Raw genomic sequence first — 22,611 nt, forward strand, 5'->3', positions numbered from 1 at the left:
CCTCTCATTAATGCTGTATAATTCATCAATGTTGCCCGCTATGTTGTTATGCACTAGAAATCCTACCCCGGATTCTCTCTTATCTGGAAGACCTCTGTAGCAGAGGACGTGGCCGTTATTCAGCACTGTGTAAGCCTCACCAGTTCTTCTAACCCCACTAAGGCCAATAATATCCCTGGCAATGCCTGATAATTCCTCAAATAGTCCTGCTAAGCTAGCCTCACTCGAGAGGGTGCGCGTGTTGAACGTTGTCAGGTTCAGTCTCCATTGGCGGCCTATATTGACCGAGAGATTCTTAGCACCCTCTGCCGCGTAGCAGGTCTGACCGCCGCCTTGGTCAGGTGCTCCGCCGCCACTGGGAACTGAGGGCCATTGGTTAATTGTCGGAGTCATGAGGGAGGTAGTGGCCGAATACTGCGCCAGGGAGGCCAATTCCTGTTCTGGTGAGGGAGTGACTTTGATGAAGTTTAGTGGGCCTTCCTGGTTTGGTTGCTCCGGAACTAGTATAGCCCCACTAGCTCTCGGCGATATATTTTTTTTCTTGCCGGTGTCAGGCGCCACTCCATGCCTGAAAATGTAGTGGACTAGAGTAGGATTCGAACTTACGACCTTCAGATTTGAGGCCGGGTATTCTACCTCTGCTCCACGCCACCTATACCAATACCCTCTTCCTTGTGTATTTATGTGTAATAGCTGCTTATTCGAATTGACAGGCTCTACTGCCACGTCAAATGCCTCGTGGTAAATGTTGAAAGAAGTCACTGGAACGCATAAAGCACAGAAGACCGGGACAACAGTATGTTCGAAGACCAGGAACACACCACCTTGCCTGGCCAAATCATCCCTCAGCCCATTAGGAACACAGCTGCTCAAACACATCTCTCCAGTTCTGCAGTCAACCGTGGCAGCACACATTCGAAGAAAATCTATTCCTCAAATCACGTCATGTGTAATTCATGGAAGCATCTCAAATTTAGAGATAAAAACTTAATCACCTAACGACAATTCCGCGATACAAACACCAGTAGGTTGCAACGATTCTCCATTCACACCATAGAATGTTGTCACCTTGTCAAACAAAAACAGCAGTTTGCATCCTAAACGGCGTTTCAAGTCAACGCTCATGACCAAAACAGTAGCACCAGTGTCCACCAAGGCCATTATTGGTACGCCATCAACAAAAATGTGCACTTTGTTTTATTTTAATAACTCTAGCGGAGGCATCTCGTTCTGCAGTGAGGCTGCATCAACCTCACTTCCATGGGCCGCACGGTCATGTTTTTTTCCTGAGGGGGTGACGGCAATCGACGACGTGGCGAAGGAGACCGGCACAACAGAGTTACTGGAGGTGGCATCACACTTAGGTCAGAGAAACGCGAGTGATTCCGCAAGTTTCCGTACCAGAAGCTGGTACTGAGAGGTGATTGGGTGAATCAGCGCACATAGAAAGGTGGAACACCAGGCCGCGTCGAGGATGCAGGTGAATCATACCATGGCACCTGCGGCTGATTACAATAAGTCGACAGTTGACCTGGCACACCACAGCTGCGGCACACTAGAGCAGGGCGAAGTCGACGCTGCCCTTCGAAGTCTTGCGGCACGTTGGATTGTGCACAAGATTTCACGTACTTGTGACGCATGTAATAGCCGCTTGTCGGTTGGGGAATGAACGATCGAAACGGCAATGCTGAGAATAGCTGGATCTCAGAAGACAGGTTTAAACGGACTGCCGTATGCGTCTGGATTCAGCAACGTCTGAATTCGTCTGAATACAGCAAATTAGCGTTCACTTATGGGTACTTGAAACGCACAAGCGGCGAGGTTGTCGTGTCAAAAATTTAAAAAAAATTAAATTATGGGGTTTTACGTGCCAAAACCAGTTCGATTATGAGGCACGCCGTAGTGAGGGACTGCGGAAATTTGGACCACCTGGGGTTCTTTAACGTGCACCTAAATCTAAGTACACGGGTGTTTTCGCATTTCGCCCCCATCGAAATGCGGCCGCCGTGGCCGGGATTCGATCCCGCGACCTCGTGCTCAGCAGCCCAACACCATAGCCACTGAGCAACCACGGCGGGTGAGGTTGTCGTGTCCTACCCTAAGTTCGTTTCAAGGGTGTATGTTAGGCCACGTAACATTTGTTCATGTGCGAGCAGCTCTTCAAGAAAAATTTGATGGATAGGTGAAGAAAAATCAACAGATAACATCGCATCAACGCTGGCCACCTAGGTGACATTGTTCAAACGAACGAACTTCAGCTTTATTCTACGCTGTTTCAAAGTTTCATATGCGTGTCAGTGCCGTATTGTCTCACACACCGAATCCAGAGTTCCTCGACTGACCAGGAAGTTATTTACATCCTCTGCGCATCTTCGGACATGCTAGACATGAACTTGTTTGCTTCTGAATTTTTATATATTAGTTGTAATAGTTTCCCGTGTAGCTAAGCCCTTAATGTAAACGTTTGCCCAGCGCACTTCTTTCTCGCATCGTAGTCACGAAAACACTATTTTATGTCCTCCACGAAGAGCTCCCATGTCGTTAGCATTTCTTCGTTGTTATTATATAATAGCAGATCGGTATCAGCAAAAGAGAAAAGCACGTTTGATAGCTATGCGGCATAATTTTATTATTGCGATAGCAATTATATGGACACTCAAAAGCAGATTTCTGCCGTCGGCGTCGCCGTCGCCGTCGCCGTGAGGTTCCGTATGACGTCATTTGGAGAAGAAATCGTCGCCGCGCGCCGAACGCTGTATGTGCGAGTGAAAGGGCGCGAGGGGCGCGTCTTTCACGGGGAGTGAACGCACGGCGGAGAACAAACGCGCGTTCTGCGCCGTGCTCGCTTAAGGGCTGCAGAAGTAGGCGTCTCTGTTCTCCTTCACAATCACCATGTATGTAGAGCAAACGCGCCTTCTTCCGACGAGCGAGAGGCCGTGGGGGAGGGGAAGGGAAGGAAGGCGACGTTTAGCTGCGGCACGCAGTGCCTATTTATATCATAGGCTCCGGCAACAGTCACCAACGCCGCACGCATTTTGAGCGAACGCGGGCAAAACGCCGATGGCGTCGACAACAGTTCTGCGTGTTGCCGATGCTGCTGCATGTCCAAGTTTATACAGCTGATAAAGCTAATATCATTACTCCGTATAGCTCTCTACAAGTTTGCTATCGCAATTGATGCTTCGCCTTTCAGGTGAAACTGCGACAACTTTTTTGTAATTGCTGCTCACCCGCTTCCATTGAGTGAGCCATTCTTTTACGTCCTCATTCATTCAGCCCGCGAAGGTGTGTGGCTCTTTGAGAGCTGGATAGGAGCTGCCCGGCACTGGTTCCCGAGAATCTCCGTCGTTAGACATGTCGGTCGAAGAAGGAGGTGGTCCTGCGAGGTGATGACTTCGGCGAAGTCCATAAGGTAGTGGTTCCGTTGTTGGTCGTCTTACCCGTACCTCCACCGCAATGTTGCGTTCACTATAGGCGTTTATGTACAAAGGTGAAGATGGCGAGCATGAGATTTGACAAGGCTGCATAACAATATTCGTCGTTCATCACCCGATCTTCTTCCTCCACCGCACGCGCAACGTAATATTTATACGTTAAAATTAAGTTTTACATGAAAGTTGAATGACATGGGCCCGGAGGGCCCCACGCTAACCGCAATCAGATTTTTAGGGGAACTTAGCCTACTTTACACTTATGCTGTGTACTGGCGCGGCAATGAAAGCACAGCCATATTGTTCTAAAAATTGTCAATTTTCTCTCCAAACACTGCACTATATTGCCACGTGCCTTATGGTCTTTACATCTGTTCCGATGACTTTCGCATGACGATTGCTATCGCGTTTAAGCACTCGCGCAAACCTACCATGATACCAGCTTCGTACCTACGATGGGCCCATCGTATCAGGCAGGGCAACTCGCGCTATCTCTCGCGATAGTACTGCGCATGTCCCTTCGCAGCCTTTAAGTACTGCCTGCACATTGATGATGCTCTCTGTTTTTGCCGATCGCCGTCCGTGCTCGCACATGTTGCTCTTACTGGGCTACAGTTGGTTTTTGATTATGCGGGGCACAAGTTCGCCTCAATAAATGTTTGTCTTGCCGTACGCTCGCCTACTGTAGTTACCGGTGTCTAGCACCACTCGTGACAATATGTACCTTTGGCGTCGTCAGGCAGATACCTTGTTGGGAACAGATAGGAAAAGAGCATGACCATTGAATCTATTCGTTTAAATACCAGCGTCCAGACCGCAATATTAGCGCGTGTTCGTTTTGCTTTTCAACCTTGGCCAATACTTCTTCCGAGTGTGGCACATGCAGAGTAACTGATAGACAAAGTCATTGGAACCTAGTGACATTGACGCCTGCTTCGTCATTCGGGGCTGTCTACTAGGCTGATATAAATAAAACGCTTGTAATAGAAAGCTACAGCAGGACCAATAGCCAAGCATACTGCTAGCCTGAATCATATCGCGATAAGCAAACTTGTCAACTCTCCCAAATTTTTCATAAAGTTTATGAATTTGGACTCGTTCTACAATTTTACGAATGTTGTGTCGTGTGTATTCTATTTGCGAAAAGAAAAGTTTTAAATGTGTTGGTGGATGGGTTGATGCAAGATGAGGCAGTGCGAGATGCCGTATACTATACATATGGAAGTGATACGTGCTCGGAGCAAGTGTATTCAGTAAAGTTTCTGAAGCAGGCGAAATTAACAACAACAAAAGTCGCTGAAAAGGTCAGTGAGATCTAAGCACAATATCTTGCTTGTCCATTCCTCTTTTCCACGTTTCCTGCTGCCTGTATCCTGCATATCAAGTTAAAATAATAATGAAGCGCGTAGGTATTGGCAAGAAAAAGTCACAGGCCTTCGCGGCACACGAGCAAAGTCACAGCGTAAGATGATGGAGCGGCTCAAGAGTAGCTCCAATTTTGGCACCACGCACACCAGGGTCTTCGCGACAAAGTCTCCTCGCCTCATTTTGACGAGAACGATCTGAACTGTCCGCCCGGCGTCGACGGCGAGCTGGGGCTTGTAATGTTCTTTGCACAGCAGTCTTCTGAGCCCGATGATGCCTGGTTGTAGCCGCGCACGTAGCTCTACGATTCGCTTCTTCAGCAGCGGTTCGTACCTTGCGAGAAGACGCCATAACGTGCACCGAAGAGGTATCCAGAACACGTGGTGCACATCTCACATCGGAATCGAGTTGATTGCGCGCCTCGTCTGAATCGCATCTGGTATTCTGCGCCTGCGCACGCGGCGTTTGCAGGCACCTTAAGTAGATGGCGCCAACATACTGACGGAGGCTGGGGATCGCGTGTTTTTTTATTGCGCGCCTCGTCTGACTGGCATCTCGTCGTCTGCGCCTGCGCACGCTACGTTTGCAGGCGCCTTAACTAGATGGCACCACCATACTGGCGGAGACTCGGATCGTCTGCGCCTGCGTTTATAGGACATTTTGCGCGGCCCGATAGCAAGCGCATGCGTGGCTCAGTGGTAAAGTACCTGGCTCCCACGCAGCAGGCACGGGTGCGATTCCAGGCGGTAAACGCGCACTTTCTTCGTATTTCTGGTGATAGCGGTTACGGTCCCCAATGGCGGTGGCAGAGCCGGCGGCGCGGCAGCTACGGTGGACACCATCACGAACCGAAACGGCTATTGGAATGAGCCCATAACAGCTTACGCTGTAAAAGCGTGCGCCCAGGGCATAGCTATGGTTCTTGAAAATGACTGCCATACCACCCACCCACAACCATTTGCCCCTTCCTTTCGCGAAATTTTTACGCATTTTGAATCGCAAAAGTTGGGAAGTATCCTGTTAGGGACCCACCGATGTAGATAGGGGGCCATGACATTGTGCTGCTGAGCTCGAGGTCAAGCACTGGTTCGCTTCCAGCCTCCACGGCCGCATTTCGATGAGGGTGAAATGCAGAAACGCTCGTGTCCTTAAATTTAGGTGCAGATTATTGCGCCCGAGGTGGCCAAAATACTGCAGAGTGCTCCAATCTGGCATGTCCAATAATCATACCGCGCTTTTACCAACTATTACCCCAGAAATTATATCTTTTTATTCACTATTAGGTTGCTACACACAGGCACTTACGCCTTTTGGAAGGGTGAAAGCGGCAACGTTTTCTGTGCGTGTCATACTTGGAAATTGAAATCGGAGTGGCCTATTTTCCAATTGCTTCCTGCATGAGATAGTCTTCTATTCAAAGATAAGCGCTCATGGTTGGGAAGAAAGCTTGATAAAAAAGCGACAATATTTTAGCAAAAATACAACACTGCTTCATGTCGTTTGAAAATGACCAAGAAAGCCACCACGTGTTTCGGCTCCCTAGATGCTACTGTCGATGATGCAGGGGTGCAAGCTGCCTATAGAGTGCAACTGGAGCTGAATCTACCTACAGGGTTCAGGGTAGCTAAAAGGCATGGTGAGAGAGCAGCCCACCATTTCGATTTATAAACCAGTGACCAAATTCACAAAGATTTGCTTTCGTGAGTGCTGTTTGCCATAGTCCAACCACCTCGGCTAATATTATGCTTCACATCAGGATTGCATTGAAATATTCTGTTACCAACATTTCAAGCGAAATAAGCTTGCGTGAATACGGGTCCAGAATATTTTACTTTCGCACCCCTGTCTGTAGCATGCGCACTAGGTGACTTAATCGCGAATTCGGGAACCATAAGTTGCGCAGGGAGTACGGGTTTGATGACGGGGTAGCTGATGACTACGCAATGACGAGCAAACATTGGCGACACACATGCACAATGAAGGTACTTCCACACTAGTGCGGAAAATGCCCGTGGCATGCCACTGCGGCAAAACGCGCCACCATTAGCATGGTCACACTTGAGGCCGTCTTCGCCAATGTGGCAAACAACTGATTCGCTGTCAAGGTGGAATCAGCGTGGCTGTGATCAATGATGCTGAAAGAGGGGCGTATATTTCCTTGCAGCATTCGCCCACGTGAATTAATAGCCCGCTCCACATTGGTCTCTCCGCTCGGAAAAAGTAGATCCGAGACCTATACGCTTCGCGGCGGCCAAAAGTTGCGGCTCGGCAGTTTTCTTAGTGGGCTTTTAATGCGTAAGCATTCTTTGGCGGGTAGCCCAACCCCATCACGCGAAAAGTATAATGCCTTGTATCTGCGCACAATTGCGTAATTTGCAAAGTTAAGACATCTAATTGTTAAAATAGTGTAAATGCAGATTATTGGGGCGCCATAACTTAAAATGATTTCAAACTGTTTTGATTCTAATTTCTGCAATCAGCCTCCACGATTGGTCAAAACATTTCCGCGCCACTCTCAATTTCGCCTGTCTGTCACGTGACGTCACGAAAACCGCGATAGCTCCCCATCTGACATAACGTGTACGCACTGATTATGCATGATTAAACCGCACAAAAGAAAAATAATCATTCCTGATTCGACGCCTTTTCACCATTAGCCCTCTCCTATTGTTCCAACGTTTTCTCGCTACGCCCAGTTCGCCTGTCTGTCACGCGACCTCACAAAACCGCGAAAACTCACCGCTTCAAAGTACGTGTACGCGAAGAAAATGCATTAATATGCCGAACTAAACTCAAAATTTTTCTGAATAACCACAGACTGCCCCGTTCCAAAAGGAAAAGAAGATGACTGCCCGCCGATCGCTCAGGCCCTCACTACTCGCACCTGCCGGTGAGCATGTATTTATTTGCGCATGATAACAGATTTTTGCGTGGCAGTAAAACGTTATCGAGCCTTTTCGGCATGCATACGACATCGCTCTGCCAACTCTTCCTTGCTGAGGATCCGTTTTAGCGGCATTATTATCCTTCCGTTGCACGCCACCGCGATTTTCCACCAGCCACCGCAAGCTAAGTAAGGAGAAGCAGACCAATCGGAGTAGCCGGCACCACCCTCTTCATGCGGTTATCTATTTTCACTATGCTGGCGCGGCCCCATCGAAACCCTCTCCACTAGAGCGTGCTCATCGCCTCTTGTCAGCCAATTAGATAAGAAAAGCCGCTGAGTGTAGACAATGCTATTGGTTTTGAAAGCGAACAAAGGTGACCTCCTTTAAACGAGGGGAGTGTTTGATTGGGTTGTTCTGACAACGCTGCGGGTCACCGGCTGATGCTTGCGTTGGTGGTTACGTAAATTTGACGTCAGCAGTTTGTAATCCAAACAGTTTGGAATTATTTGGAATTACAGGTGATAAGGAACAATTCAAACCATGAAAACAAAAAAAAAAGAGAAAGAGTATCCATAGAGATACATAGGGCTCCATAGAAAATGCATGGGGAAGCTAAGTAGGGTTGCCCACCTGAAACTTGGGGGATGGGTCAACCTGAAGTTTGGGGGTGGGCCAACTTGAAATTTCAGGGCAGGCCAGCTTGACATTTGGGGGTATGCTTCCGCAAACTTAGATAACTCCAGTGCAGTTCCTGTATTCTTTTTACCGCCCGCGGCACGTGTGAACGCTGGTGTAAATGTACGTTAAAGAGGCTGAGGGCAGTCGCGGCCGCCGCTTCCACCAGTTCACGCAACCACCAGCAAAAGACTGCTGCCACTTACAGGCGTTTCGATATATGGTAGATAGGAACGGTGGAAAAAAAACAAATACGGCAAATAAAGGAAACTGCCTTGGAACTCGCGTCTCCGATCGAAAGTGGTTATGTCCATGAACTTTTTTTCTTCGTTTGACTCGTAAAAAGAGCCACCTTCGGTATACGTGACCGCACAACAAAGTGCTAAGGACGGCAACGAATGGCACAACATAGACTGCCTTTCGGCAAGAAAGAGATGCAACGCTTTCCACTAAACTGTGGCTCACGATGTACCGAGAAAGGTCGGTCTTGGACCTCGACAACTTTTAGTAGTGTAGTCCCATGGAATCCTCAGCCACAAAATAGTTTGTTGCGGTTTGTTGAGAAAAGTGTAAAAGCAAGCGATGCCCTAAAGTTTTTCTGCGAATCCGATACCCCCGGCGGCACACTTTTAAGTATTATATGCTTTTAGGTCCCGTCGTCGGCATCCTTCAAGATATCTCGAGCCGTTATCCAGGCACTCAAGACGAGAATGATCGTGAGTACGAAATGAAAACCTGCGAGCACATCCGGGAATCGTTGCGAGAGCAAAACGAGATCATCCGGGCAACCAGTCAAAACCGAGGTCTCTGGCCCTCAACCCCTTGCAAAGGACAGCATTACATACGCTGGTTACTGGCCAAACAAGTTACCAAAAAAGGCACAGGCCTGCGCTGCACACACAGCACAGTCACAGCGTAAGCTGGTGGAGCGGCTCAAGAGTAGCTCCAATTTGGGCACCACGCACAACAGGGTCTTCGCGGCAGTCTGTTCGCCTCGTTTTGACGAGAACGATCTGAACTGTCCGCCCAGCGCCAGCGGCGAGCTGTGGCTTGTAATGCTCTCTGCACAGTAGTCTGCTGATCCCGATCTAGCCTTAGAACTGCAACCACTGCAACTTACATGTCGGGCGCGCCGCCTTTGCAGGCACCTTAACTAGATACCGCCACCATACTGGCGGAGGCTCGGCAGCTCGGGAGCGCGTTGATTGCGCGCCTCGTCTGAATCGCATATCGTCGTCTGCGCCTGCGGACGCTGCCTCTGCAGGCATCTTACCTATATGGCACCACCATACTGGCGGAGGCTCAAGTCGTCTCCCCCTGCGTGCTTGCCTTATAGACCTTTTCGATGTTTAGAAACATGCGCCCAGGACGGCTTCCGGTTTGGCTCAATGACGTAGTCCGCTCACTATAGCGAGCAAGAAAGGCAGTGGCGGTGATATAGATAAGCAGGAGTGCCCTTTGTGATCCGGCACAGTAGACTGATAAGGCCCGTGACCGGAAGTTTTTTGGGAGCGCACTATCGCTGCGGTTATCGAGAGAGCGAAAAGGCGTATAAATGGGTATTTCCCGCGGCCCGATAGCAAGCAGTTGCGTGGCTGAGTGGTAGATTATCCGGCTCCCACGCAGCGGGCGCGGGTTTGATTGCGGCAGGAATCAGGTACTTTTTTTCGCAATTCCGGCGACAGCGGTTACGCAGCGGACGCCCGCGGCGGCATCAACGCGACCTGAAATGACTATTTGAATGAGCCCATAATAGCTTACGCTGTAAAAAATATTGCTTCCGATTTATTCCTCATGTTTGTTGAAAATATCACTCAAGCTGTAACTTCTAGTATGCTGAACTTTAATTTGTAATATCTTATAACGACGTTCAAAAGGTAGATCCAGCGCACCACCCTTACAAAAAAAATTGTTGAAAAGTTGTTGAAAAGTCATTGGTCAATGTCAACAAATAGCATTGAAAGCACATTGAGGCTTTGTTGAAACATTATTGAGGAAATTGTTGAGAGGTGTTGAAAATTGGCCCGCGACATTTTGTTGAAACATCATTGGGTCGTTTCAATTTGAGAAGTCATTGATGGATTGTTGAAACCATGTTGAATTCCAATATTGAAAGCCCATTGAAGAACTGTTGAAGATGTGTTGAATGTCAGTATTGAAAACCTGTTGAGACATTGTTGAAATATGTTGAATGCCAATATTGAAACCCCATTGACATAATGTTGGAACTGTGTTGACTGTCAATATTGAAACCCCATTGAGATATTATTGGAGCAGTATTGAACATCAATATTGAAACCTCATTGAGATATTATTGAACATCAATATTGAAACCCCATTGAAGAATTATTGGATGAGCGTTAAACGTCAATATTGCTTGATGGAGGCAAAAGGTGCTACGTATCATAAACAGGACACAAGAGGAAGAACACAGACAACACACACGTTAAGTGCCAAACGTGTGTTGTCTGTGTTCATCCTCTTGTGTCCTGTTTCTGATGCACTACACCTTTTGCCTCCATTATGTTTTACCAACAAGCCTAACGTGCAATGTTAGTCAATAGTGCAACACCATTTAAATATTATTGGAGCAGTGTTGAACATCACTATTGAAATCACTTGAGAGCCCACTTAAATATGCTGTTTGGTGAGTAGTGCTGAAAACGAGACTAGACATTTCTTTAAATACCGCTGAGCTACGTTCAGTCTCATAGCATTACCATTGATACCATATTGATGTCGTCCTTGCATACTAGTAGACAGGAGCAAACTTAAATGCAGGCACTTTTGTATTGCAGACCTGGGTCACCCAGGGATCAAAACCACTTTTAGATATAGCCTGTAATAAAACATATTATAGAGCTGCTAGCAGAACCATTATGCCAGTTTTTAAATTGGCTTAACACACAAAATCAATACTCCTTCATGAAATCAACAGCTCAAAATTGATGTGGACAAAAAGCATTTTTTTCTAGATGAATTGTTTATTGAAGCCGAACATTTGTTAACTGTACAGCCATGTGTGCCTTGAGATCAAAAAAATCCTAACACAATCTACAAACTGCCAGCAGCTTGATACAATAACGAAGTTGAGTACTGAGAGATGTAAAGTTTGCGTGGCCCTAAAGTAAAACATTTCTCAAAATTGAAATAAATAGAACATAAATAATATAGAAGCATTACTGTAAAAAACATTTAAAAAGTACTTGCTTTCTCTATTTGGTAGCCAGTAACTTAATAATCATGGCACTATTTGCATGAGCCCACTGAGACTCTTACTTATTGGTTAAATTATGTGTGCCCATTTCACTAAACGTTATCTACCTCTGAAACGACATGGTAATTACAATAAGTTGTGCCATGGCAGCAGTTTATTGTGCTGTATTGCTTGTTGCACGATCCAGTTGCATTTTCTGCCATCATTACTAGGTTCCTGGGCAGGTCATTACATACCAAGCGATTGATTCACTTTTACTACTTAAGATTTTTATCTGATAGACAGTGGCCATTAGTTACCTGCTGGAAGACTTAAATGGAACTGGCATGAGGAAATTTGTTTTAATTTTTGAGTGCTGCAAAACAAGTTAGAATGAAAGAATTTGCAAGAAATCAGATTTCATGCGTACATGAAAGAAAGCACATCGCTGCCTTGCCCGAGAACTGTTGTTGCACTCTGAATTTAAGCAAACTTTTACCTATTAATTCTTACTGTTTTGAAATAGCAAAATAAACCGTTACTACAAACATATGTTAATATGTAGTTTTTCTTAAACAGAACCACTCTGACAATAGCACAGATTCCACTTTCAGGTGTATGTATGAAAGCTAATTTTCTGTAAAATTTCTCACTGTGCCTACTTTTACTTTATCAAACAAACTTGAAATGGTGTGCCGTCATGGAACAGTCTTGGCATGAAAGGACCCGAGATACCTATGAAATAAAATAGTCAAGAAACACTATCTTTTGTAGAAATATATTAAAAATTTACGTAAAATGTACTAAAATACAAAGCGCAACACTTGTGCAATTAATTATTTATCACAACACAGTACTTGTGTCTGAACCATCCAACCTGGGCGTTTCAGGTGACTCGAAACATCATAAAAAAATGTTGAGGGCTGCAAGTGCACACGACTTGAACTGTCCACAGACTTGAGCTCTTCTGGACACTTCAGGTCCCTTGCGAGAAGTGAGGCCAGTGTGTTCTTAATGTGGGCCATGTTTGTCCCAGGAAACTTATGACAGGTAAAGCCTGTAAAAAAAGGAAAAACAGCATGAGGTTTAAGATCAATGTTCCACATGCAAAAGTGCGACATGCAGTATGCCCTGTTATAATGAAACTTTCATTTGTTTTGTTTATTCAAAGTTTTCACGAGTTCAATTCTGCAGAATGACCAGCTTTCAAAGTGGAGTGGTGCCGGAGGACTCCACTTAGTACAATATGCAGAAGGCAAACAGGAAAAGCCCACTGTGGCAGAATAACTTCATCAATATCCTTGGTGTGAAAAATGTGAACGTTGCTTGCTTAGGAACAAAATGGTAAAAAAAAAGACTTCATACTGTTGGTGAAAAAACTTCAAGGTAGACTACTGGCAACTAAAATTAGTTCTCTCAACAATCATAATCAAAATGTGCAGCACTTTATTGCACTTTTCCTTGCAGGAGTTGCTCCAAATACGGTTATGCGGCCAGAATTGAGTATGGTATATCTGAATTTGTTTTACCAGCTCATATGATACTGGAGTGCACTTCTCGCATTATGATGGCCATTCTTATGCCTCTCTACTTAAAAGAAAATACCGCTTATACCGAGGATTTACTGCAGTTGCACGCCAACCTGGTTACACTAACACAAATAAATGCGAAGAAGAAATACGAAGAAATGCCCAGTATTACAAGAGAAATATGCAAGTAGACTGGCTCTGCTAATCCTTTGAGGGTCACTGCCATGCATGTAGAGTGGCGGAAACAAATCGTGTGGTCATAACCATAAATATGAGGCAGCGAAAGAACATATAAATAAGCATACCTTTTAACAATGAAGTGTCCCCAAGCATCACATTACAGATTCTGTAACCTTCTGCGACTTCTACAAAAATCCTGATTGTGCTGTTGCCCCTTGGCTTCTTCTAAAACTGATATTTCTCTGTACCCTATGGTGCCCATCGCTGAAGTAGTTTGGGAGTATTCACCTAGTTTAATGTTTTGTGAGTGTCATTACATTTAAAAAATGTGATTATGCTAGTTTGCCCTGCATGCTACAATAAACATGGTGTAAAACAGCGGACACTAAGAAACCTTTGTCACTTTGTGACCTAAAAAATTATTTACCCATTTTTTTTCTTGAAAGGTCACTCTGAAGAACAATCCAGAATAAAAATATAACGCTTAAATTGGGGGACGTATTTCCAGAAAATATGTGATCCTCAAAGGGTTAAACATGAACACCTACAAAGCTCATTCAATCTTTGATAAATCTAAACCCATAGTAAACCCATAATAACGCTGAAAACAGGCAAGTGCGTCCTTGAAGTAAGAAAGCAGGAGACATTTCCAACAATTTCAGAGTGGGAGCTGTGGATATGCCTCATGTTCTGTAAGAAGCTTTATATAGTAGCTGCCAAGGGCCTATTGAGTACTGATCATTTTATGGGAACGTGAGGAAAAGTCAAATAAATACCTTAGTTTTTTCCACATCCTAGAATACAATGTGATAAATTGGATCTTAATAGGTTGAGTGCATAGAATGAATGGACATTGCTAAACATAGCAATGTTGACAACGAAGTTGGCAACTCTTCTTATTGTTGCTTTCATCAAAACAATCAAACAATTATGCCCCATAACTTAAGCTCCCTCTGCTAAAAGGCTACTGTCTGCCACCACATGGACCTCCTTCAAGACTGGAGCAACTTTAATTCAATGTGGTCTGTCGAAGTAGGTGAAACCACTATGTTTTGTGTTAGAGAATCTGGAGGGCCATTTTGATTGCTGAAATTTGGTGGAAGTGCTGTCCCTCGAGTTGAGCAGTAACTGCACTTGAGCATAGCTTCTCCACAATTCCTATATTATAACAACACTTTCAGGCTACTTAAGCACACCCGCTATACCACCAGATTGGTAGCATGCTTCACAGATTGGTAGTTGCTTCATTGCAACTGTTCATTGCATGGACAGTCAAGTAGAGCAACTAATGTGCAAATACACCTAACTTTGTCAGTTGTAGCCACCAATCACTTCTGGCAGTTAAGGCTGCTTTTAAAATTTAGCACTTTAGTAGGGAGGCATTAGAGACTTGAGATCAAATGAACATTCATCCCAAATAGTAGGCTATTGTAGCACGTAGTTGCAGACACAGGCTACTTGAAAATCATTTGTTGTGCTAATAGCAAGCTAGTAATTCCAAGTACAAAATGTGAATGCAAAAATGCAATGGGAAAAAGGATGTACGGTACTTGCCTATAACAGTGTTGACCCTAATAAGGCCAAGAGCCTCTTTTTGCCTATTGGTGGTGGTGTTTTCGAGAAGTGAGTGGCCCATGAGGTTCTTCTCTGTGAACACATTGTGAATCAAGGCCGCTGCAAACTTGCCTGGTCCACCATGGCAATCTGTGCCAGGATCATCTGAATGAGCACTTCTCCAACCTATGTGAAAGGGCACATTTAGGTAAATATTAGTGAGGTAGTTTAAGGATTTTAAGCACATTTACACAACAGCCACACTCCAAATAAATCACAGAAATACTGCCTGCTCCAGACCTAAAATGTCAACTAATGTCACTAATAAAAACAACTAAAACTAATGTCATAGCTTGTTATCCTGTTAGGATGCCATGTGCTTCAGAAAAACAAGGATTCACCCAGTACAAAATAAAATAGTAAGTAAACCAAAGCATCAAAAACTTTAATGCAAGTAGCATTTTTAGGTTACTTCACATACTTTCGGGTGTCTGCCTCTAAGTATTTTCCAGCCAATTTGTGTCACTAGGTGGTCAATGGCCTAATGGGTAGGGCTGCTATGTTGAGGGAAGTGGGTTAATAACCATCTGATGGACCTGCTTGGATCTCTGGGTATGTGACTCAGAGTATGTGCCTCTTCAATGAACCTCTTTCACGCCATCGTGGGCAACTGCTGCTTGTGTTGGCAAGCAGCAGTAGCAGCTCAAACAGTAAGATAACTGTTGACGTTAATGCGATTACCACTACACATCAGATTCGCTTGCTGTGTCCCAGACCTACTCAGCTGAATGTGTACATAAGACACAAAGGCAGGGTGTGCCAACTGCCCACCTCATTAAATAATTTAATCGACTCGCAAATCAAAGGCTATGCAAAATCGCAAAGGAGGCACTTAATGCTACCAGTTTTACTAAATCTTAAGGAGAATACCTCCCGGCAATACATTCTCCTGGCAACAGTGCATTTGATCATGGTGACGCTAGACGATGAATGGCCAAAGAATTCACCTTTCGCATTCCGGCTGTGGCGTCTCCAGGCTCATTTTGATTCTGAAAACAGATGTCAGTATTAAAATGTGATGCCACGATAACTCAAAAGCAACAATCAAAACATCTACATGGACGATTAGGCCGACATAAATGGATGGATATAAATGACTGATTGAAAACATTAAAGCATGGCTGCTCTTGCCACTGGCAGTGTGAGGTGGGCAAATAAATTATTTTTAATTTCTCTCCAAAATTTTTAAAATTATTTTGCTCATCTACTGAACTGTTGTGGCCACATCTTAAAGGTAGCTCGTTCATATAAAACCAGTGTTGCATTTTTTTACTCCCCGTCTAACTGCTGCTACTGCAATTTGCTTACTCTCTTAAGTATTCCACAGAACTGCTCCACCAACAAACCATTGTTCCAAGCTTATATCAAAGCGTCATTTAGTTCACAAGGATACGCTCCCCTTTCACTCTCTCTCCTCTTTAGAGTGTGAATTCAAAGCAAAAATAACTTATTGACATAGCTGTCTACTTCTATCTCATAAAAAGCCTTGCTAATTTTTTACATTTGTCGATAACGCCTACATGCCACTGGAAGCACAGTGGGACGACACGGCAAATATGCCCAAGCATCTCGTTCCTTTACTGATTTTCGAACTTAGTTAAATCAATGAGTTACTGAAGGGCCAAAGGCTGAAACTTCACACGATGACGTTATTTTGAATGTTTCATCCCTCTAAAGCAGAACATAGAATCCCACAGAATCTGCCTTTTCCAGTGAATATAGAGCGCCTACGCGAAGGCGTTAGCGCGAAGTACTCGATGGCGTCGAAGGGAGATAATGGCTAAAAAAAAAAAGTTCACCGCGCGCCTACCGGCGGAAAACAAACCACACATAACCTGATGATTTCACAGCATTCGCTGCCATCAGCCCTTTCTTATCTCACCTATCACATAGAATCACATATACGCCCTTGCAATTCTTTATTATTATCGCGCCACAGCGCGTGTCTACCGCACGGCGTGTCAGCGGACTCTGGGCACTCGATCCTGAAGCGAACAGCGCAGCAGAATACATTCGAACGGCAAAACGCCCCGCGCATATTTTCGCCGATCCCGACACGCCATGTAGTAGATGCACGTCAATGGACGGCGTTGCGCGAACGAAATATACTTGATTACAGTACAGTTCGGATTACTTCACGTCGCATTGTTTCCACCAAAACGGCAAAGCACGAGCGCTCATTAATAAGGCTAATTTCAATCGGTGCTGGAACACCGTGCCAAAAAAACGTGGCGCACACAACATGCCCTGTTTCAGCTGGCTCCACACAGCTGCTCACCAAAACGGCAGAGCACGAGCGCTCATTAATAAGGCTAATTTCAATCGGTGCTGGAACACCGTACCAAAAAAACGTGGCGCACACAACATGCCCTGTTTTAGCTGGCTCCACACAGCTGCTCACCAAAACGGCAGAGCACGAGCGCTCATTAATAAGGCTAATTTCAATCGGTGCTGGAACACCGTACCAAAAATCGTGGCACGCACAACATGCCCTGTTTTAGCTGGCTCCACACAGCTGCTCACCAAAACGGCAGAGCCCACGAGCGCTCATTAATAAGGCTAATTTCAATCGGTGCTGAAACACCGTACCAAAAATCGTGGCGCGCACAACATGCCCTGTTTTAGCTGGCTCCACATAGCTGCTTTACGTCGCCGCAAGCGCGCTGTGAAGTTAAATCAGGACAAAACTTCATGCTCAATATAACAAATCTAGTGCTGCACAACCAATTCTCGCAACGGAAGGATAGTACTAGTAATGAAAACGAGCACAGAAGCGCGTGGAAGACACGCACGGGCTCTCTACGCACTTTTGCTGAAAGCGTCGCAATGAACGAGCAAGTGGAATTCGAAACACTCACTCACCTTCGATTTGGCTGAGTCGGAGGCGATCATGGTGATCTTCGAGGCAACGTGTAGCCCATAAAGAGCGAGCAACAGGTTGAAATATACAAAAGATGTCACAGCGAGGCAAAGGGCACAGAAAACGCAGCAAACTCATCACGCAACCAGCACACATACCGCCGCACGCACAAAGTTCTGGAATGCTCCAAAGAGTCAACAGCGCAAGCGCGCATTCACACAAAAACGCGCATACAAATCCACGCTTTCATAGACATGAATTGCAATATTTATTAACAAATATTCTAATATAAAGGTATTTCTTAACAATTTATGTGGTTTGCAGGAGTATGAAAGTTTTCTGCTTAGCTTCCTTGAGGAACTATTTTCTTTATCGCGGTAGCGCAGTGCGCCGGCCGGGCACGTACGGCGCGCGCGGGAAATAGTGCAAAATTCAAACGTCGCAAATGTCGCGCCCTGTGTGCGCGCACAGTTTTCATCGTTTGTATTAAAAAGAAACATTTATTTTAATACGTGAAGCAACCGGCGCGAAATAAACTACGGACCAACAACGTACACAATTGTCGCTGTTCGTGCTTGTTAGTTTGACATCATGACAAACGGTAGACAGCATGCCGTCCCATTGATTAAACATTTGTACCTGTGCTTCTGCGCTATGATTTGCCACCGGCAAAGTATAACAGCGTAGATTGTGCGTGGTGGCCAAGCAGTTTCCCAACACACTGGCCAGCACCCCGTCTCTACGTGTTACAAAAAAGACCTAGGCTTTCATGTAAAATATGGACACCACGTCGCAGAGATCACCCAAACTTGTTTCATTCTATTGTGCGCTAAGGGCTACCAACTAAACGAAACGCACTCTTTAAAAACATATTTGTTTATTATGCTTGCATACTACTTTTCCCACCATCTTGCCCATATTGAACATGGAGGCAATGCCGTTTTCTGACACAGACAGGGCACTGGCCACTTACAATAGAAGCCGATGGGAATCCAGGAGGTGCCCAATCATCGGTCATTGGTCACTGCTTGTTGAGACGTTTGTCTTGTGCTCCAATTTTGTGTCTATATATATATATATATATATATATATATATATATATATATACATAGGGTGGTCATACGGAATTTTTAGAAATCGCCTGTGGCAGGTAGCATAATTCTTATCATTGAGCTGGGTTAAGCGATGAGGCGGACATTAGTAGCACGCGCAATCGAAACATAGATTCAGCTAATTAACAAAAAATCACTAATTAACTTCTTATTTTATTACTTTACGACACATATTGCGATTTACGAATTTGAGCCGGTGAGCTTGTCAGGCGTATCCACTTGGAATGAATTTCCAGAATGACACCAATTTGGAGATATGCGCCATCAAACTCGCCGCAAAAATGCACTTTTGTTACTCTTACTTTGTTACCAAAATGCTGTTTTATACATTAAAGCACAAAAGTAACTAAAACGCCCATATATTTCGTCCCACACTTTGGGCAATAATATCTCGAAACTGGTGTTATCCTGGAAATTCATTTTATGTGGATGCATCTTGCAAACTCACCGGCTACAATTCATATATTGCAATATGTCATAAAATAATTAACTAAGAAGTTCATTAGTCATTTTTTGTTAATTATTAGAATATTAGTTTCAATTTCTTGTGTTACTAATGTCCGTTTCTTCGAATAACCAAGCTAAGCGATAAGATTTATGGTACCTAGCTGCTACAAGTGATTTTTAAAAATTTTCGTAACTTTCTTGCACTGACACTTAAATATATGCAAATTCCACGTAGCTGGACAGAACCAAGGTAATGTTTTTTGCCGTCGCTTACAGATACTCAAATTTTTGCATTAGATAAATAATTAGATAATCATTATAAATAATAATTATTATTCAATTAATAATAAATAATTAGCTTCTCGGATATTATATTTAGATGAAAAGTGTCAATCAGAAAATTATAGAGCAACAGGAAAAAACTCCCGATACAGCTTCTGTTGCCCAATACGTGGTACATAAAAGTGTTTTCCGAGCGTGAAAGAAGCCCGCGGATACACGCATAGTGCCTCGAGCGGCTAGTTTTGCGGCAATTTTGCGTGTATTCGCGGGCTTCTTTCACGCTCGGAAAAAAAAGAAAAAGAAAAAAATCACTTTTCTGTTGCACGTATTGAACAATAGAAAGCTGTATCGGGAGTTTTTAGTGGCAGAAGCGTCGAGTGCCATTTGTTCTTTGGACAGTACTTCCGGTTCACCTCCTGAGATGATCAGGAGGTGAAAATAAATCGAAAAAAATAGTACAGTACAAAATTCACGAATTTCATTATAGATATGATATCAGAGCATAAGTTTAGCTATATGTTGAGTCACTGAAGTCTCTGGAATAATTAGAATTAATTAGCTGAGACGACCGGGGACGCAATCCAAGTAAATCAGAAAAAAGAAAAAAAAATGGTTCAGTTCAGAATTCATGACTTTCATTATAGATATATCAAAGCATAAGTTTTGTTGCAAGCTGACTTGCTGAAGTGTCTGGGATAATTATAACTAATTAGCTGAGACGAGATTAAAAATAAATTAGGAAAAATAGAAAAAATAATACAGTGCAAAATCCATCGGTTTCTTTAGAGACATGATATCAAAGCATAAGCTTAGTTCAAGTTGAGTTACTGAAGTGTCTGGAATAATTATAATTCATCAGGAATCAATTATTACTGCTTACCAAAGCACAGAACACCAACGCCGGGATGCGAGTGCCAAAAAGAAACACCTAAGTCAAAGTTTAAGGTTGCCTACTCTTTTAAGCATGAAATGCTTTTAGCTCCCGTTGTCGGCGATCTTCAAGTGACCTTGAGCCAAAAGTCAAAGCTCTTATCCGGGCACTCAAAACGAGAACATGCCGGCAAGTTGAAAATGAAATTTAGTCACCCGTAGGCACGAGTACAACTGTGGTATGGACGTAGAGTGCAATATAACGTACCGTACATGCAATACATTGTACTTGATATAAACAAAACATATGAGCAAACAAAAAAGTAAATGGTGTCTGCTTGACACTGGCTTTGCCACAAATCAAAAACCACTATGACAAGTTGCGAGAACAAAACGAGATCATCCGAGCAACCAGTCAAACTTGAAAAAATGCAGTCTCTGGCACAAACCCTTTACTAAACATGCTAGTTACTCTCCAAACAAATTACAAAAAAATATTGCTTGCGAGTTCTTCCCAATGTTTCTTGACAAGCTGTAACTTCTATTACGCTGAAGTTTTATTTGTCATTTCCAATAGCGACGTTCAAAAGGCATAGATACAGGGGTAGCTAAAGTGGGCCCATCCTGGAGGCAGTGCAGAAAGGGTCCAAGCGCAATGTCACATATCCCCTGTGGGCACGGGGACCTGTAACGCTTCTTTGAACTGCCCCTGTCATACGTGGGACCCAAAGAGACAAAGTCAAGAGCTCTTCCTCTGTCGAGAAAATGGAGTCTCTTATAAAAATGAGTATTGATATGTTGTTGGCATATTGTTGAGGAATTGTTGACACAATATCCTTTCAATAATGCCTCAATAGTTATTGAACGTACACAACAATACCTCAACAATAAAGTTGTTGAGCGCTTCACAACAGTAAAGTCATTGACTAATTGTTGTTGACATATTGTTGAATAATGTTGAATATTATTGAGAATTGTTGAGCAATATTGACATTGAATATATATCTGAAAGCAAAGCTTGTCGCCGTAAGCATCTTACGTAAGCAAAGGCATATCTTACGTAAGCAAAGCTTGTCGTCCGATTCTAGTAAGCGAAGCTTGTCGTCCGATTGTAGCATGCTGATTCTAGCGTGACGGCTTCCGAAGCCCAGGCAAAACGTCAGCGAAGAGCCGCCGAACCTGAATTTAGGGCAAACGAAGCGGAACGCCTGCGGCAGCGTCGTCTTGCCACAAGCTCCCCCAGTTACGACTTGAGAGATAGGCCTTTGGTTCGAGTTATGTGACACTCTATATATTTAGTGGTGGTTAAGTGAACAATAAAACAATATATATGTGTAAAACACATACACACCTATGCGTGTGTGTTTCAGACATATATTCAATGTCAATATTGCTCAACAATTCTCAATAGTACTCAACATTATTCAACAATATGTCAACAACAATTAGTCAATGACTTTACTGTTGTGAAGCGCTCAACAACTTTATTGTTGAGGTATTGTTGTGTACGTTCAATAACTATTGAGATATTATTGAAAGGATATTGTGTCAACAATTCCTCAACAATATGCCAACAACATTTCAATAGTCATTTTTATAAGGGTTGATTACGCAATGCATCTATGACTGCTGGTATCTCTACGGAATCAAGTGCCTTTTCATTTCTCAATTACCTGAATGATGACATGGATATGTTCCATCATAGAATATCCCTTCTCGAAGCCAACCTGGTGTCTTGGTTGACTGCAGTCAAGGGTTTCCCTGATTTAATTGGACATTCTTTTCGTGAATATTTTATAGAATAACGAAAGCAAGCTAATCGGCCTATAATTCTTCAATTATTTAAAGGGCAACTCCAGCGATTTTTCGATGTGAACGGATGTCGATGAAATTCGATGGGTCTGTTCCTCTGAATACCTCCGTCATGTCCTAAAAAAAGCAGGCTTGAGAGTTGCACAGATTTTTTACAAATGAATTTAATTTATGGCCTCGAGCACCGTACCTTACCTCCTCCTCAGTTAAAGGCCACATTGTGTATGACGTCAGGAATGGTCCACGCAGAGCATGCCGGGATAATGCAGATGACATCGACGAGAGTGTGGAGGAGTCGACGATCTTGAGCTAGTGCTTGGCGTGAGATGTTGCTGTCGCGAGAAGTTGCA

At 44.1% G+C, this 22,611-nt stretch overlaps 1 protein-coding gene and 1 long non-coding RNA gene across 8 annotated transcripts in view; both read right to left on the reverse strand.

The window, feature by feature from the left end:
* LOC119450760 (scoloptoxin SSD43) overlaps window positions 1-22,611 on the reverse strand; it is a 90,589-nt gene that overhangs the window by 41,614 nt on the left and 26,364 nt on the right. The window lies entirely within an intron of this gene.
* LOC125944828 (uncharacterized) lies at window positions 14,823-17,952 on the reverse strand. The gene is made up of 3 exons (XR_007466535.1): window positions 17,741-17,952; window positions 15,826-15,867; window positions 14,823-15,004 (listed from the first exon to the last, which is right to left on the reverse strand). It is a non-coding gene; the product is annotated as an uncharacterized LOC125944828 (long non-coding RNA).

Source organism: Dermacentor silvarum, chromosome 4, assembly GCF_013339745.2.
Source record: "Dermacentor silvarum isolate Dsil-2018 chromosome 4, BIME_Dsil_1.4, whole genome shotgun sequence".
Classification (NCBI taxonomy): domain Eukaryota; kingdom Metazoa; phylum Arthropoda; class Arachnida; order Ixodida; family Ixodidae; genus Dermacentor; species Dermacentor silvarum.